This window comes from Mus musculus, chromosome 6 (genome assembly GCF_000001635.26).
Source record: "Mus musculus strain C57BL/6J chromosome 6, GRCm38.p6 C57BL/6J".
Classification (NCBI taxonomy): Eukaryota; Metazoa; Chordata; class Mammalia; order Rodentia; family Muridae; genus Mus; species Mus musculus.
In genome coordinates, this window is record NC_000072.6 from 96022325 (window position 1) to 96041259 (window position 18935).

The 18935-nt window shown below is 38.8% G+C and overlaps 1 non-coding gene and 1 pseudogene across 2 annotated transcripts in view; both read right to left on the reverse strand.

Annotated features, from left to right (window-relative positions):
• Nucleotides 1-309: 309 nt before the first annotated feature.
• The window catches only part of 2900060L22Rik, a 98789-nt gene continuing 80163 nt past the window's right edge, over nucleotides 310-18935 (reverse strand). Inside the window, exons 6-8 of one of the 2 annotated variants that reach the window (XR_869290.3) lie at nucleotides 16709-16797; nucleotides 7531-7715; nucleotides 310-3214 (exon numbers count right to left, since the gene is read on the reverse strand). This is a non-coding gene — a transcript (RIKEN cDNA 2900060L22 gene). Of the gene's footprint in view, nucleotides 3215-5899; nucleotides 7716-16708; nucleotides 16798-18935 lie in introns of those variants that run through there. The other variant, XR_869288.3, reaches the window with a different exon arrangement.
• Nucleotides 10673-11046, reverse strand: Gm5881 (predicted gene 5881; annotated as a pseudogene).

Below are 18935 nucleotides of genomic sequence, written 5' to 3' on the forward strand. Positions count from 1 at the left end.
ATCTTCGACAAGGGAGCCAAAACCATCCAGTGGAAGAAAGACAGCATTTTCAACAATTGGTGCTGGCACAACTGGTTGTTATCATGTAGAAGAATGCGAATCGATCCATACTTATCTCCTTGTACTAAGGTCAAATCTAAGTGGATCAAGGAACTTCACATAAAACCAGAGACACTGAAACTTATAGAGGAGAAAGTGGGGAAAAGCCTTGAAGATATGGGCACAGGGGAAAAATTCCTGAACAGAACAGCAATGGCTTGTGCTGTAAGATCGAGAATTGACAAATGGGACCTAATGAAACTCCAAAGTTTCTGCAAGGCAAAAGACACTGTCTATAAGACAAAAAGAACACCAACAGACTGGGAAAGGATCTTTACCATAGAGAACTTTTAAACGGAGTGGAATGATCAAGAAAGGACTAGGAGACCAGAAATATCAGGGATAAGAAACTTGAATGTGCCCTGTTGAAGGGAGCCATCACATATATTCTGCCACAGGGTCAGACCCCACCATAGAGAGGAAGGTACTTGGGAATTACCAAGGATTATCAATGAAGGATTCTGCATTGTGCTTCTGACATCCTCTAGAGGGCTCAGCTAATAGAACAAGGCCTTTTCCTAAGTGAAAGACTGGGTTTCAGAAACACAGCCGGGGCCAGGCTATATAGAAGAGTGAGGTGAATCAGACACCCTTATATGTAACATATCTCTGCTTGAAGTGGGACTGAACTGAGCAGAAAGAGAAACCTAACGTTTGGACCATTATGTTCTTAAGAATAGACTTTACTGTAATGAGGCTGTTCTTGTGACTAGAAAGAAACTATAGAAACTGCAGGACTTGTCCAACTTTTCAGAACGATAATCTGTTGACAGATAGTGGCAGATGGAGGATGAAGTCTGTCAAATTTGTCTTATGAATGTGATTGTCAAGTCTAGCATTTTTCCTATATTAGTTATCAGAACAACAAAGTGATTTGAAGATGCAGGAAACAAAATCTAGTCCTAAAACAACGACATTGAATAATTGGCAGAATCCATGGCAGTAGTGAGTGATCAGCATTTAAATGTTAACTATTAACCTAGAGATGACCATGTATAATCACTCTTAATCCAGATAAAAACAAACCAAGGTGAATATTAGTGCGCAGATAGGACAAGGTAAAGTATAAGCTAGGATAAGAAAAAGTTATCTATGAGATGCGTTTTCCACCCAAAGGCTTTAAAAAGTAGTGTATTCAGCTAAAGGACACTGAAGAGTTTTACTAAAATGAAGAGAGAAATACATCTACAGATCAATAAGAGCACATGGACACTGTGGCTTCTAAGAATACCTCGTCTCTCGGGTCTCCAAGAAGAAGAAAATGTACTGGCTTCAGCTGGCCCCACCCCTACCCTAGAATGTCTATATTAGTTACATTTCTCAAAACCATAACAGAGTACCTGACAAAGGCAACTTAAGGGAGGAAAGATTTAATTTGGCTCATAGTTTCAAAAGATTCAGCCCACCATGATGGTGAAGGTATGGTAGAACGACCGATGGTAGGGATAAATAGCAAAGCCCCTCACACCGTGGCCAAACAGAAAGCAAAGACCAGAGGTAGAGGTGAGCCCCATAAAAACTCATATATAAAAACTAAAATATGGGATTCATATACAAGAAAAAACCAAAACAAAAAACCAGGCAGTATATTGTTTCCAAGTGTGGCCTGTTGCACTTAACATAATGATTTCCTGTTTTATTTTTCTATTGGTTTAACAAATAAGCCTTTACATTTTTACTCTATTCTTGAGAATTCCATATATGTATACAATGAAATACAGTAATGCCTACCCCATTCTTCACCAACTCCTATATCTTCTCGACAACCCCTCCCACCTTTATGTCATTCCGTCTTTTTGATAACTTATTAAGCCTTGTAACTACTTCTCATATATGTGTAGGGATGGGGTCACCCAGTAGAACATGGGGAGCCTACCAGTGACCATAACCTCAAAAATTAATAATTATTCCTGCCCCAGCCATTACTTACTGCCAAGTGGGTGAGGCTGGAGATTACCTTTTCTGGGATCATGGCTGTCTATGTAGGGTATGTGGAGATATCCATAGCAGCTCTGAGTTCATTAATGTGATAGCCATATCATATTCAGAGGACAGTATTCTGTGGTCACTTTTCTCCACCCTCCGGCTCTTACAATTTTTGTCTTCTCTTTCTCAGTGTTACCTGAGCCTGAGTGGTGTGCATGTGGGGTTAATATAGATGTCTTGCTTAAGGTTGAACACTGTGTCTCTATTTCTCAGTACTTTGGCCAATTATGTTTCTCAGCATTGACTGTTGTCCACTGCAGAAAGAAGCTTTTCTGACAGGGTTGAGAACAGGCCAGGACTATCAACACCAGGAGATGGACAACAGATATTCCTTGACCATTTTTTTTGGCATGGCAACTTCTGCCTCAACGACTGAGCCTTCAAAACCCATCAAGGAATGGTTGTGCCCATGGGGAGCCCCTTCAGTCAGAGGCACAGGAAGAAAGAAACACTTGTGGTATGATTTTCATTGCTGCCACCACAACTTCCCTGTCACTGCTCAAAAGTATTAGGTTCTTCATTGTACCAAGGACTGGTTTAGCCAGGAAGCCAGAAGTGTCAGTCAGACATACTGATGCAGGAACACATCTCGAAGTCAATATGCCGTTCTCATTAGTCAGAGGCTAAGGCAAGTGCGCTCAAGCAGAAGGCTGAGAGAGTTGGTACATAATTGGGAGAAGAGTTGGAAGAGCAATCACAGGAGCAGCTCAAAGAGTGACTTGCCCCCATCGGCCCCTGGAGAGTCTTGGAAGAAAAGCAGCTGCACAGGAGGAGAACTGACGGGTGGCGCCAGCTGGTGAAACATATTTTATACAGAATGTTACCTGTTGCTTTCCATAGCAATGCCTGCAACACTTTTTAAAAATAGAATAGTAGCAGAAGTCATCCTATGCATCCCCTGCTTCTAAGCAGCCATGACTTGCTCTTAGGCACAATGCACAGGGATGCTTGAATTGAGCTGATAAGGTTTGCAGGCAGGGCAGGGTGCCTACAGGCTCAGGAACACCCTAAAAGTCAAGAGGACTGCCGCCGAAGTCTTTCTGTAATTCTATCCCGACAAGAGTAGTGCAGTGGGCTCTTGCTGACTGTGGCCATGGTGTTGCTCCATGCTGCTCTGGCCTGAGTCTCTCTGTGAAGATAAACCATAGGTTTCTTTCATGTGTCTATGTGTGTGTGTTTGTATTGGGGTTGGAAATGAGCGTGGAAGCCAGAGGACAACTGGGGCTTTGATTCCTCATTTGATATTGACCTTGTACTATGAGGTAGTGCCTTTCACTGTTACCTGGAGATTACCAAGTGGGCTAGGGTGGCTGCCCAGTGGTGCCCAGCGATCTGCTTGTCCATGTTCTCCTAGCGCTAGAATAATAAGTACATGTCTACATGTCTGGGCCTTTCTGGAGATCTAGCTGAGGTTCTCGTGTTCACTCAGTAAGCAGTTTGCAGGAGAGACAGCGGAGTCTGTCTCTCCTGCGTTGTGCATGTTCCTTAAATGTTCCCATTACCAGGGGAGGAGAGAGAAGGTGCTAGATCCCATCTAGATGCCGCTTCATACCTGAGCAGTCTGTCTTATACTCATGTTGATCTCAGTTGCTCACCCTACTTTCTGTTTCTCCAGCCTCCATGTTCTTATGGGTCTTGTCCTTATGGGTCTAAAGTTCTTGTATGAGGTTTAAGTCTTTTTTTCCTGGACACAAAGGCCAGATGTTTACCCCAGTCTCCCTGGGTGCTCTCTGGCAGGAACCACAGCAGTCTGGCTGTCAGAACTAGATGTACTGGGCTCGGACTTCCCAACTTCTATCCAGAACCATATTCCAAAAGAGTAAGGAGAGACCTCTGACCACAAAGATACAGAAAAGAACGAGAGGTGGGGAATCAGTTGATAAAGATAAACTGTTCATGGACATAGTTCTCTTACGCGGTTTCTGACTTAGTGTTGCTGAATCCAAGAATAGCATAGGCATGCTGCTCTGCCTTTGTTCTTCTTCCTTAAGCCAATTTCCCCTCTTTTTTCACTCCTTTGCCCCCTCGCTTAAATGGCATTAATATCATCAACACATTTCTTTTTATAAGTGGGTTCCTGCCAATCAGGACTAACATTTACAGGCAGAGCCAAGACTGATGCTACAAATTTAAAATCACAGGTATTTGGGAACTAAGTCAGGGGCATTGCAAGTTCAAGGTTTGACTGGTCTACAAAGCAAGATTAAGGCTAGTCTGTGCAACCCAGTAAATCCTGCCACGAAATTAAAACATATATCAAAGGGGCTGTGTATATAGGTTGATGATAGCACACTTGCTTACTATGAAAAGATCCCTGGATTCAATCCTTAGTACTACAGAAAGAAAGGAAGGAAGGAAGGAAGGAAGGAAGGAAGGAAGGAAGGAAGGCAGGCAGGCAGGCAGGCAGGCAGGCAGGCAGGCAGGCAGAAAGAAAGAAAGAAAGAAAGAAAGAAAGAAAGAAAGAAAGAAAGAAAGAAAGAAAGAAAGAAAGAAAGAAAGAAGAAAGCAAAGAGAAAAGGGAAAATGTATTCTAAGTAACCCCAGATTTCAAATCACACACAATGTGGACCTTTCTTTGTGTTGCTATAGAGACACCAGCTGGAAGGTTTAGACAGCTTGTATTTGTTTCTCATAGTCCCTGAGGTTAGAATTCCAAGTTCAAGTTCCCAGGTGGTCAGCTTCTTTGTGAGGACTCCCTTAGTCATAGCCTTCTGTGACCTGCTTCCTGAACCTGACAAAGGAAGGAGGTAGAGAGGACGGAAGGAAGTGCAGGAGTGGGCAAATCACAGAAGGGGAGAGCAAAGAGGCAAGGAATTAGGGATGAAGGAGGTGAGAGGAAGAGGGAGGGGTGGGAAGGAGAAAGAATAAACCTCATATCTTTCCTTTCTCCATGGTTCCCTATTCACAGGACCTCACCTCAACCTAATTAATTCTCAAACGTCCATCTCCAGACGCTATCCCTTTGAAGACCCAGATATCATTACACATCCTGTAGGAGCACATTTCCCTTTATAGCCTAAGATGCTTTGAATACTATTACAAAACCAACATACTTTGTATTAAGCCAGCAATGCTACTATAATGAACATAATGAGTGTTAACGTGTCTACAAGATCTTCTTGCTGCTGGAATCTCACAGCCGACTTCACTTCAGGTCAGGGGACATCACCACTGCAGTGGCAGGCTAAGTGTTTGTAATACTTGAGAGCCCTCAGGACACCCAAACATTGCATTTTCCTAAATTGATGCCACTGGGAAAAAAAAGGTGGGGGAGAAGGAAAGCACCTCGCTGGTGTACCTCCTTGCAAACAGTCAGCTGGGCATTTCCATCACGCTATAATGTGTACCTGCTCAGCTGCACTGTCAAAAAAAAAAAAAAAAAAAAGGAAATGGTACCATGAAGGGGAGACTCCTCAGGCATAAACTCCTCATACATGCTCAGTACTCAACGGGATGTTTGCAAATTAAAACAAGTCCCCTAAAGCAGGAGCTAACATTCTGCTAGATGAAATACACCGAGGGTATTGGCTGCAGAGGAATCTTTGAAGGACTTTCTGAGGTAGGTAATAGTTTAACCACATTGCCAATTTCCCTTCCTGCGGAATAACTTAAAACGCCTTTCAGAGGCAGAGAGTGAGATCTCTAACTCTCATCCCCTGTGGACTAACAGTGAAATCCGGCTCTCCCACATCCTGCCGACTGCCCTATCTGGTAGCAACAGACTCTTCAACACTAATAAAAAAAAAAAAAAAAAAAAAAAAAACAACTTCCTTATTAGTTGATTTAGCTCCAGCCCCAAGATTCCTTTGCTGTAACTTTTCTTTGGCAGCTCATTTCCTGCCAAGAGTTGTTTGTTATGAAAACCAATGGGAAATGAATAATGTATAAATTATAAAAGCTACCCCATTTTACCTCCCCCCACTTATGGCCCACTGTGTTTTCAGGAGCATATGTGTTAGTGGGGTGTTTGCAGGATTCATGACATGAACTTCTAATCTATGAGCTCTTAAAGGCACACTAGTCATCAGCATGCTAATTATGAATATTGCACTCCGAGGGTTTCTCTTCTGAGCTCTTATTGCAGCCTAACAGAATGCTATGAACCAGTCAGTATCCGGCCACTTCCAAGACACATGGCTAAGTCAGACTGGAGTGTGAGTCTCAGATACTGATGTGTGGATGCTTGTATTGGAAGTTATTTACTACGTGAAATACCAGCCTTGCCAGGTTTTAAATGTTAATGGCTTTATGGTGAAGATAAAAGGTCTGCGCTTCCCACCTGGAGATTTCAGAATTTTGCATCCGGCCATGGAAATGCCTTCATGATGTCATAAATAATTTTCACTTTCCTCTTAATTACCTATAGGTGTTTATAAAGTTTCATAGATTCCAAGTAAAAAAACATCTGAGATAATGTATATGTTAACTATGAGTCTAGAGGACTGCATTTAATAGGCTGCATTTTCTGATTTGATTGTATATAAAGAAGGAAGCAAAATTGAAAGTCTAACTAGACTATATGGATATATTAATTTAGGTCAGGTTGCAGCACTGAATTTAGAGACTACACTAATTGACTCAACAGTGTGAATGAGCAAATTAGAAAGACTGCCTAGGGCCCAGCTTATCTTGTGAGTTTCTGACTAAATGTCCATACAGGTTTTAGTTTATCTTTTAGCCTTTATATATTTATTGTATGAGAAACTTAAACATTTTTAACTCAAGTGGTAGGGAAATAGCTCAGTGGGCAAAGACACTTGGGGTGAAAGTATGAAGACCTGAGTTTGAATTGTCCTAGTCCCTGTCTAGCCTGGCATCATAGGCACAGGTCTGTAATCTCAGTATGGACATAGCAAGATGAGGTGCTTGTGGGCTGGAGAGTTAGATGCACAAAGCAGAAAACAAACTTTGGAACTGATTCCAACAAAGTAGAAGATAAGAATCAACACTACATGTTGTCTTCTGGTCATTATGTGTATGGGCCTTCATCCACACACATGCATGCGTACATGTACACACAGATTGTATAAACACATACAAAATAACAAAATGCACAGAGGCCAACTCCAAATGTCCTTCATATATGGATAATATTTCAGATATACTCCCCTTAATTAATTGTATACTAATTCTAATATTTTATGCATTTAATTTTTAATCGTTTGAGACTTTCATATGTAAATACTGAATTTAAATCAGTTCAACATTTCTCTCTTGCCCTTTCAATTTCTCATGTCTGCTCCCACTTCTTTTCAAATTCATGATCTCTGTATTACTGAGACATGGCCACATTCACACACACACACACACACACACACACACACACACACACACACACACACACACATTTGTGTGTGTTTAGGATTGATCACTGAGAATTCACTAACCTATCAGGTGCTTAGCTTATAAGAACATGGAGTCTCCCTCTGAGCAGCTGTTGATTACCTGTAGCTCTTCATCTAGGGGTTGGTTATCCATCTTGCCATGTTGATCATTGTTATCATGTTATCATTGTGCAGGCCTCAGGTAACTGTATTGTTCAGATTTCATGAGTGTTGCTTCTCTGCTTGCGTAGAGGACACAATCTCTCAGCAGGCATGCTGGTCCTCTGGCTCTTACAACCTTTCTGCCTAATGATCCCAAGTTAAAAAGTATATTGGCTTAGGAAAGCGACTGAGTAGGTTCTCCTCTAAGACTTACAACTTCTCCAGGTAGCTGCTTAGGTGTACACTACCAGGCACGAATTCCTTCCCACTGATGTTTCCACTTTCTGGCTACTCTGAGCAGCAATTAATATGAATGAGCAGGTAGCTCTATAATGGGCTATAGAATCCTTTGGCTATATGCCCAAGAATGATGGCAGGTCTGTTTCTAGTTTTTGGAGGAACTATAGCACTGATTTCTGTAGTGGCCACATGAGGATGTAGTCCTTCCAACAGTGACTAAAGATTTCCTGTTTATCATATTCATACCAGTGTTTGTAATTATTTGTATTTTTGATCTTAGTAATTCTGACGAGGGTCAGATGAAATTTCAAAGTAGTTCTAATTTGCATTTCTTTGATGTCTAAAAATATTTCTCAGCCTGCATTTCATTTTTGAAAACCATGCTTAGTTCTATACTCCATTTTAAAACTGTGTTGCTTGTTTTCTACATGTTTGTATTTTAAGCATAATTTAAAATATCTTTTTATTTGAACTTTATAAATGAAAAGTAAATTTTTCCTATTTTATTGAAAATAGATTCTTTTCTCATGCAATATATTTATAGTTTCCCCTCACAGTTTCTGTCCCCACCTCATCTTCCATCTGGATCCACTCTGCAGATTTTAAAAGAAGAGTTAGAGCCAATACTCCTCAAATTATTCCACTAAATAGAAACAGAAGGAACATTTCCCAATTTATTTTTATGAAGCCACAGTTACACTGATACTCAAATCATATAAAGATTCAACAAAGAGAATTACATGCCAATTTCCCATATGAACATACATGTAAAAATACTCAAAATACTTGCAAACCAAATCTAAAAACACATTGAAAAGGTCATCCACCATGATCAAATACACTTCATCCTATAGATGCAGAGATTCTTTTAAATATACAAAAAAATCAATAAATATAATCCACCATATAAACAAACAAACAAAAAAAACCACATGATAATCTTAGTAGATGCAGAAAAGGCCTGTGACAAAATCCAGTACCCCTTCATGATAAAATGTCCTGGAGAGATTAGGATACAAGGGACATACCTAAACATAATAAAGGCAGTTTACAGCAAGTCCATAGCTAATATCAATTTATCTTTCTTTCTTTTTCTTCCTTTTTCTCTTTTTCCTTAATTGTTTGTATATTCTAGATACTCTCTGCCAGATGTAAGTCTGATAAATATTTCTTTCCACTCTATAAGCTGTCTCTTCACTTAAATGATTTTTTTCTTTGTTTATTTATTTTATATATGTAAGTACCATGTTGCTGTCTTTAGACACACCAGAAAAGGACATTGGATTTCACTATAGATGGTGTGAGGTCTTGGTGTTGCCGGGAATTGAACTCAGGACCTCTATCTGAAAGAGCCGTCAGTGCTCTTAACCTCTGAGCCATCTCTCCAGCCTGAGGTTCCATTGTTAATTGTTGGTCTGTAGTACCCCAACTAGCAGAGTACATTTACAAAGTCCTTTCAAAGCCAGCGAGTATAAGTGTACTCCCTACTTCCCTCCTCTCTCAGCATTTCTGTTGAGGCTTTTGATCCATTTAAAGTTGAGTTTTACACAGGGTAAAAGATAAAATCCAGTTTCATGCTTTGACATAGAGCTGTCCCCTATTATCCCCTTTCCTGGTTTCCCCTCCAGAAACCCCCTATCCCCTCCCCCTCCCCCTGCTTCTATGATGGTGTTCCTGCATATACAGCCTCTGGATGGCCTTTCCTTCAGTCTCTGCTCTGCACTTTGTCTCCATATTTGCTCCCGCGAGTATTTTGTTCTCCTTCTAAGAAGGACTGAAGCATCTGCACTTTGATCTTTTTGAGCTTCATGTGGTCTGTAAATTGTAATGTGGGTATTCCAAGATTTTGGGCTAATATCCACTTGTCAGTGAGTGCATACCATGTATATTCTTTTCTGGTTGGGTTACCTCACTCAGGATGATATTTTCTAGTTCCATCCATTTGCCTAAGAATTTTATGAATTCATCATTTTTAATAGCCGAGTAGTACTCCATTGTGCAAATGTACCACATTTTCTGTATCCATTCCTCTGCTGAAGTACATCTGGGTTCTTTCTAACTTCTGGCTATTATAAATAAGGCTGCTATGAACATAGTGGAGCATGTGTCCTTGTTGGAGAATCTTTTGGGTATATGCCCAGGAGTGGTATAGCTGGTCCTCAGGTAGTACTATCTCCAATTTTCTTAGGAAGTGCCAGACTGATTTCCAGAGTGGTTGTACCAGCTTGCAATCCCACCAACAATGTAGAAGTGACACTCTTTCTCCACATCCTCGCCAGCACCTGCTGTCACCTAACTCCTCCATTTTGACTGGTGTGAGGTGAAACCTCAGGGTTGTTTTGATTTTCATTTCCCTGATGACTAAGGATGCTGAATATTTCTTTAGGTGCTTCTCAGCCATTTGATATTCCTCAGTTGAGAATTCTTTGTTTAGCTCTGTACCCTGTTTTTTATTTGATTCTATGGATTCTAACTTCTTGAGTTCTGTTGATTTTGAAGGAATTTCATGGACTACTGAAACGAATCTATACTCATTAGTGTTTGATGGAATATTCTGTAAACATCTATTAGGCCCTTTTTATATTATTTTACTCTAGACTTTCTCCCTTCATTTTTTTTCTTGATGGACTGCCTATTGATGGATGCTATCATCCATTTTCACGGATTTGGAGGACAATCTAGGTTTTTACCTACAGAATTGTTATCTTTTTTTTTTGGGGGGGGGGGATAAATCTTTTGGTGCTTTATCAGATTCTCAGTCAATCAATTGCTGTTTGCTAGAACCGGTTACGCAGGGGAGTGCTGAAGAGAGGAGAGCGCGAGAAGAGATCAGGAGAATGGGCATGGCCAGCTGCCCGGGCCTTCACTTCGCAGTCATCATCTGTACAAACTCTTCATAATTGACCTGGCCATCTCCATCAATGTTGGCCTCTCGGATCATCTCATCCACTTCCTCATCTGCCAGCTTCTCCCCCAGGTTCGTCATGACATGACGCAGCTTGGCAGCATTGATATAGCTATTCCCATCCTTGTCAAAGACACGGAAGGCCTCTCGTATCTCCTCCTTGCTGTCTGTATCCTTCATCTTTCTGGCCATCATGGTCAAGAACTCTGGGAAGTCAATGGTCCCATTGCCATCAGCATCCACCTCATTAATCATGTCCTGCAGTTCCACCTCAGTGGGGTTCTGCCCCAGCAATCTCATCACAGTCCCCAACTCCTTGGTGGTAATGGTTGGATGTGGATATATATTTAGAACTGTAATATTCTGTGGTGACTTTTACCTTTAATGAAGTTTTCCTTCTTATCTCTTCTGGTTAATATTGGTTTGAAGCATATTTGGTTAGATACTAGAATATTTACATTGTCTTGTTTCTTTTTTCTTTTCTTTTGTTCTTTCTTTTGTGGTTTGTTTTTGTTTTTGTTTTTGTTTTTTTTTTTTGTTTTGTTTTTGTTTTTTTGTTTTTTTGAGACAGGGTTTCTCTGTGTAGCCCTGGCTGTCCTGGAACTCACTCTGTGGACCAGGCTGGCCTCAAACTCCGAAATCTGCCTGCTTCTACCTCTCAAGTGCTGGGATTAAAGGCATGTGCCACCCTGCCCAGTCTTTTTCTAGACTATTATTATTAGATATTTTCTTTATTTACATTTCAAATGCCCTTTCCTAGTTTCCTCTCTGAAAACCCACTATAGCCTCCCCCTCCTCCTGCTCCCCAACCCACCTACTCCCGTTCCCTGGCCCTGGCATTCCTCTATACTGGGGCATATAATCTTTGTAAGACCAAGGGCTTCTCCTCCCATTGATGGCCTACTAGACCATCCTCTGCTACATATGCAGCTAGAGACATGAGCTCTAGGGGACACTGGTTAGTTCATGTTGTTGTTCCTCCTATATGGTTGCAGACTCCTTCAGCTCCTTGGGTACTTTATCTAGATCCTTCATTGGGTACCCTGTGTCCCATTCAATAGATGACTGTGAGCATCCACTTCTGTATTTGCCAGGCACTGGCATAGTCTCATAGGAGACAGCTATTGTCTTGTTTCTTAGTTCCACTTTCTTCAACTACCTTTTTCCATCTTATTACCCAAAGATGATTTCTATCATTGATGGTGGAGTGTGTTTCTTGTAGACAGCATGAAGATGGATCCTATTTTCTAATATAATGTTAGTTTATATTTTCATTAGAGAGTTGCAGATATTGATAATCAGAGTGATTATTAAAATGATGTATATTAATTCCTGTAATTTTGCATATTTTGCAGGGTTTTTCAGATCCCTTTTGATTACCTGTGTTTGTATGGACTGCTTCTGGATCTCAAATGACAACTGAATTCTCAGAGGGATGCTGAGGGCCTAATATAAGGTGGCAGTACCTAAAAAGCACCCATAGGGCTTTGAGCTGAACAAAATGAAGCAGGACTGAAATGGGGAACAGAAGTAGCCTCTCTGCGATCTCTTTGATATATGCTGCCATACAGTTTGCCAGTATTTTATTTTAAATTTTTGTATTGTTGTTCATCGAGGGGATTAGCCTATTGTTTCCCCTTTTTGTAATGTCTTTATGTGGTGTTTGGTATTGGCACGATACTGACTTTTTAGAAGAATTTGGATGTACACTCCTTCTGTTTCTATTGTGTTTAAATATTTAAGAAACGTTTGTTTCAGTAATATTTTGAAAGTTGAATTCGGCTGTGAATCCATCTGGATTTGATATTTTTATTTAACCAGAAGGCTTCTGATTTCTGTTTTAAACTATTTATTATGGTCTGTTTAAGTTGTTGATCTCTGTTTGGTTTAAATTTGGTGGTTCATATGAGTCTAAAAATTTGGTAGCTTTTTAAAAAGGTTTTCTAACTTAATAGAGTATTTTTTAATTATTCTCTGATAATATTCTGAATTTCTTTGGTGTCTGTTATAATTTCCCTGAACATATATCATTTTGTTTATTTGTAGCTCCTCTTTTTTTCTTTTGGTTAATTTGGATAAGAGTCTAATGATCTTGTTCATCTTTTCAAAGTATCAGCTCTTAGATTTATAGCTCTTGGTACTGTTTTTGTTGGTGGTAAAAAATGTTTTTCTATCTCATAAATTTTGCCATGGTTTTTATTATTTCTTCCCATTTACTGGATTTTAGTTTTGTTTTGTTTTTTATTGTTTTCCAGTCACTCTAAGTTGCATGAGTAGTTCACTTATTTTTACTTTCTTGATTTTTAGTGTACCCACTTTGCACCATAAATTTCCCTCTGAGGACTAGGTTTTATTGTGTCTTGGATGTTTTTTGTGTTTTCATTTTTGTTTACTTTCATGATTTTTTTCTTGATTTCTTCTTTGATCTGTTCACCATTCAGTAGTGTTATTTAATCTCTATGAATTTATGTAATTTCCAGAGACTCTTTTGGTACTGATTTCAAGCTTTATTGCATTGTGGTTAGTTTGGACATGTGGTGTTATTTCACTGGGATTGACCCATCTCATGAAATCTAGTAGTATGCTCATTATAAAACTGCATTTGCTAGAATTTGTTGCAAATATCTTTAGAACTTCATTGTCTTCTTAACTATTACTAATTCTAAAATTTTAGAAGACTAGCCATAATTTTTGTAGAATATGGCTTAAAATTACTCAAATTATTCATGAGTGACTTCTATAGTTAACAATATTTTTATGCATATCATTTCTTGATAGTACTGCCAAATATAATAGAAATCATCACCTATATTGCTTTATATGATAAAGTTAAAAGCTATCCTTATCTTTTGACTTTTGGAAAGCTAGAGAAATATATTAACTTATCAAAGAGTGCAGGGACTATATATGCATTGCTGTAACTAAAACATTCAATTTAAAAATTTTATTAGTATCTTTAAAAAACACATTTTGATAATTAAATTATATTCTATTATGATAGTAAAATAACAGTAATTTCAGAAGATAAATTTCTAACCACCCACATTACAATAGAATCTAGAATAAACAAAACGTACTTATTATTATCAAAGACAACTATTCTATCTGCTAGTGTATTGATTTATAGTCATTACATACAATTGAGGTTTCTAATACTGCACTATTGAGACTTATCACAGCATTACATTTTACATTATTCTTATGCTATAAGTATCTTATCATATAATTTGAAGGTCTTCATCTAAATAATAAAAATAACTGTAGAAAATGCTGTTTAGCAGGTTTGGTAGTTAAGAGTGCTTGCTGATCTTTCAAAGGATCTAAGTTCAGTTAGCAGCACACATGTTGGGCAGTACACGATTATCAGTAAACTCAAGCTCCTGGGGACCCAGTGCCTTCTTCTGTCCCCCATGGACATTTGCACAGACATACACACGTGCACACAGAGACACACATATACACATAAACAGAAACAATTAAAAAAAAGAGAGAACATGTAAGAGTGTTAAGAATGTTTTGTAGTTCTGAAAAGAACCTTTGAAAAGATTGATGTCTAGAAATTGTCACTCATATTGTGTTCAATGAAATGTCTTTCCATGTTCCTTGGCCAATTTCTGAGCAATTGTTTGCTGAAGTTGTTTGAGGAGTATTTGTGTGTTCTCTAGAGCATGTACCCTTGAAGAAAATGCAGGTTAAAGCCACAATGAGATACAAGTTAGAAAAGAATTGTAATAACAGCAAATAGTGTTTCTGCTCTGGGGGAAATGTAGCTCTGGTAACCCTGAGAGACAAAACAGCTAGTCTCCTGGCAAAACAGTTTCATCTTTTTCTTTTAAAACTGAAAGTCAAGCATTCAGCTATCAGAAAGCCTCAAGACTCCTTTCTTGGGTATTCATTTCAGAGCAGAAAAATCTATCTTTACCAATAAATAAGTAAACAAAATAGCAAACCAAACAAAAAAATTAAACTGCATACAACTGTATAATAACTTGATTCAATAAAAGAATGACCATACAAATGTGATTTATTTATTTTATAGAATATAATTCAATGTTAAGAGTAAAACCCAGAGACCCATGATAGAACTTAAGATGACTGGCAAAAAAAAAGGCAATGAAATGATTTCTAATGATATTCCTCTGCTATACTCATACACCAGGCTCTAGTCCAGTTGTTATCACAGAGGTATTACCTAGCAGCTAGTAAGAGCAGATGCAGAGACTCATAGCCAGACCCTTAGACAGAGCCAGAAGAATCATGCAGAAGAAGGGAAGGAAAGATTCTAAGAGCCAGGGGATTCAAGGACACCAGGAGAACATGCTCATGTGATCAGTTGAGCAGGGCTCATAGGGATTTGCAGAGACTGAAGTAACAACCACAGACTGACCCTGTGTGGGTCTGACTTGGGTCCTCTGCATATGCCTTTTGGTTGTGTATCTTGGTGTTCCTGTTGGACTCCCAATAGTGGGAATAAGGGCTGTCTCTGACTCTTTTGCCTGCACTTGGGAACCCTCTTTCTCATACTAGGTGGCCTTGTCTAGCATTGATATGAGGGCTTGTGCACAGTCTTAGCACATCTTTTTAGGCCATGTTCAGTGGATATCCCTGAAAGTTCTCCATTTAAAAAAAAAGGAGGAGTGGATCTGAGGAGAGAGGACTAGGAAGAGTGAAGGCAGGGGAAATTGTGGTCTATAATATAGGAAAGAAGAATAAAAGATGTTTTTAATAGATTAAAATATATTTGTATGTATTTATGTATGTATGTATGTATGAATGAATGTTACAACTTTGATAAATTCCTGAACGTTAATACTACATGGTAATATGTCACATAAGTCTATTTGTGCAATATCTTGAAATGCAGGATATTATATGAAATGACAGAAATGATAGCAATGGAATCATGGTTAGGAACTATGGCTTTTCATGGGGTTACATGGGTGATTGGAAGAGAGGGGAATGAATGTGTTAGTAGGAAAATCAAGGGCATCCTTATGGTGAAGGAACTATGGATGGACTTTATTGTTAGACAAAATTTTATCGCATACATACATAAATATTGGTGGACATGCAAATGAGTGAATTGGTAAAATGCTACCTAGATCATAATTTTATTGGTCCTATATAGTGAGTTGTTTTCCAAAATGTGAGCATTGGGAAATTAAGTAAAGTATATGTGTTGAATCTCTGTTATTACTTCTTATGACCCCATAGGAATTTATATATATTTCAATAATTTATAAAGTAAGTAATTATGTCTGACAACCTACACACCAGTGGCTATTGTGTATTACAATTTCTGCTAATCACTCAAACTTTCATCACTAGCTTGAAAGAACAGATGTCAGCCAAGGAGTGGTAAAGCTGGACTCCTCAGGCAGATAGTTTGGAAATGTGAAAGTGATAGATATTCTGCAGTCAAAATCTGAATATGAACTGTCTGCAAATCCCTAGCTGAATACACATTACATATGCATTGAGTAGATGCCCCAGAGCAAAATGAACTGGAAGCTAGGAGTCAACTAGGACTCTTTAAGAACTCTAAAATTCTGAACTGCTTCTGGTCAGGCTAAGACTTTGTTGCATTTTTAAGAAGCATGTGCTTAGTTACCCACAATTCAGCTGGTGTGAATTTGAGACTCAAACACAACTGGAAATTTAAAAGAAAATGCACAGACACAGCCATAAAGTCACACAGGCTGTAAAAAGTATAACTTGAATGTAAAATCTTAACAGATCGATGGACTTAATGATTCAACAGTCTAAAGAATTAAACATTAAAATTAAAAAACACACACAGAATAAAAAACAAAGAAACAAAAGCCAAAAAACCAAACCAAACCAAAAAACCTGGTAGGCAAATATGCCATGATTAGTGAAATTATTTTACAAATAAAACTAAATACAAGCCTGGTGAGATTGACTAGAAATTAGTTCTTACTGTTCTTTCAGTAGATTGACAAGAACCCACCTCAGCCAGCCTGTAACTTACCTGTTTAACACAGTTCCAGCTGATTTGACACCTTCTTCTGGTATCCATGGAGCAAAGGAGAAGCGAACAAAGCAACCTGAGAAATGCTCCTAGGAGAAGAAGAGGGGATAAGAAAGGCAAGTCGTGGGCATACGTCCAGAATAAATAGAGTACCTGTGATGTGAGGTGGGGCCACAAACAAACACTGGATGACACACGGTGATGAAGAAGGCAAGTATTTTCAAAGTAGGAGCCTTAGCTTCTTCTGAGTGAGTTTTCCTTCTGCACCTCTCTTCTGCATTTTCCTTATGGAAAATGGGGCAGAAAAATTCGAAGAGACAGAAACAGTGGATGAATACATCAAATATGATTTTTTTTAGACATTACAGGTCTGTTGTACATGTGAACTCACAGTGACTACATATGGCCTATCCAAGATTAAGCCAGCTAAATCTCAAGACAGTTAAGGGAAGGGGTTGCAAAGTCCTACCCTCTACATGAGGAGTTATTGGCAGTTGATGTCTGATATAGAAGGAAGAATCAGTTTTCTTCAGGGATATGACTCCAATAGACGGTACCTATGCTACTGTAGATAGACTGACACGCACAGCCACTTAGGCAGTACTAAGTGGATTCTGGGTTTAAAACCAAAAAGAATACACAAATTTGGATGAGAATAATGGGGGTGGAAAATGGGGGTTCAGGAATCAGAAGGGAAGGACCTGGTAGATAAATATAATCAAAACATATGGTATGGGTTATTAAATTCTTTGACAATAAAGGAAGAGATACAAGAAAGCTGCTTAACAATAAAGGTGAATGTTGAGAATCTTGCTCTCTTCTGTGTTTATGGAAGCATCAACCCAAGGAAAAGTCCTTATAGCAGGGAAGGGAGGGCAAAGCTAGGAGAGCCCAATGCCCTGTGCATCTGGGAAAAGATGGACCTGTGCTTCATCTTCTTAGCATCCTTATGGCTAATACTATTATAATTGAGTTTCTGCCATTTATGAACAAAAACTTTCTGTCTGAAACACTAGTTTTAGGCAACCAATATTCTTTATGCACAAAACTATTTTAAGCTGTGGCTGACTTTATTTTCTTATTTATTGGAGATTTAAATTTTGATTCTACTCTGATAGACAATTTTGAATATTGTGAGAAACTCAGCTTTAAAAAAAAATACTCTTAGGCTACTGCACATATAATGATCAGAAATTTCTGGCATCCAAGACAATGGATTCCTTTGTATCTAAACTTTGACAGTTTGGGGGATGACTTAAATATTTATGTAAATTTGGTTACCCTGTGGTGATGACTCTTAATCTAGGGTACTGGGAACCCATGATGATGACAGAATTTTACTTATGGACGCTTTAAAAATTGTCTCTGAGCTGGTTACAAGCCCATTGGTTATAAGCACTGGCTGTTCTTCCAGAGGACGTGGGTTTGATTCTCAGCAACCATGTGTCAATGCAGCTCACAACACTCTGCAACTGAAGTCCTAAGGGATCAGAGACTCTATAGGCATTGAATGCACATGGTACACATACATGCAAGCAAAACATCTGTATATGTAAAGTAAGTAAAATTAAAACAATTGTATCCGAGAGCATGCAGATAACCTTGTTTCCTCTAAGAATTCGGTTTTGCCACAAGTTTCTGAATCTCTCTGTTCATTTTCTCTAAAATAAGGCTGATAATTATAGCTGTTTGGTTAATCAATGACTAAGTGAAGTAATATTTCATTATTATTATTATTATTATTATTATTGTTGTTGTTGTTGTTGTTATTATTGGTTTTTCGAGACAGGGTTTCTCTGTATAGCCTTAGCTGTCCTGAAACTCGCTTCGTAGACCAGGTTGGCCTTCAACTTACAAATCCACCTGCCTCTGCCTCCTGAGTGCTGGGATTAAAGGTATGTGCCACCACGCCCGGCTCTCTTTATTATTTATTTATTTATTTATTTATTTATTTATTTATTTATTTATTTATGTGTGTGTGTGTTTCTGAGTGTGTGTTCTTACAGAGACCAGAAGTCACAAAATCTCTTGGAGCTGGAGTTAAAGGAATATGTGGGCTACCTGATATGGGTGCTGGAATCTGAATTCAGTTCAAGCACTTCTGATCTGGAGTCGTCTCTCTAGACCCAAACAAAGCCACAATATTTGACCCTTAGCTCTTATTACTATCACTCTTTCCTTGTTGAAAATGTGTTTAGATGGAGAAAGAGGGGTATCTGAGACATAT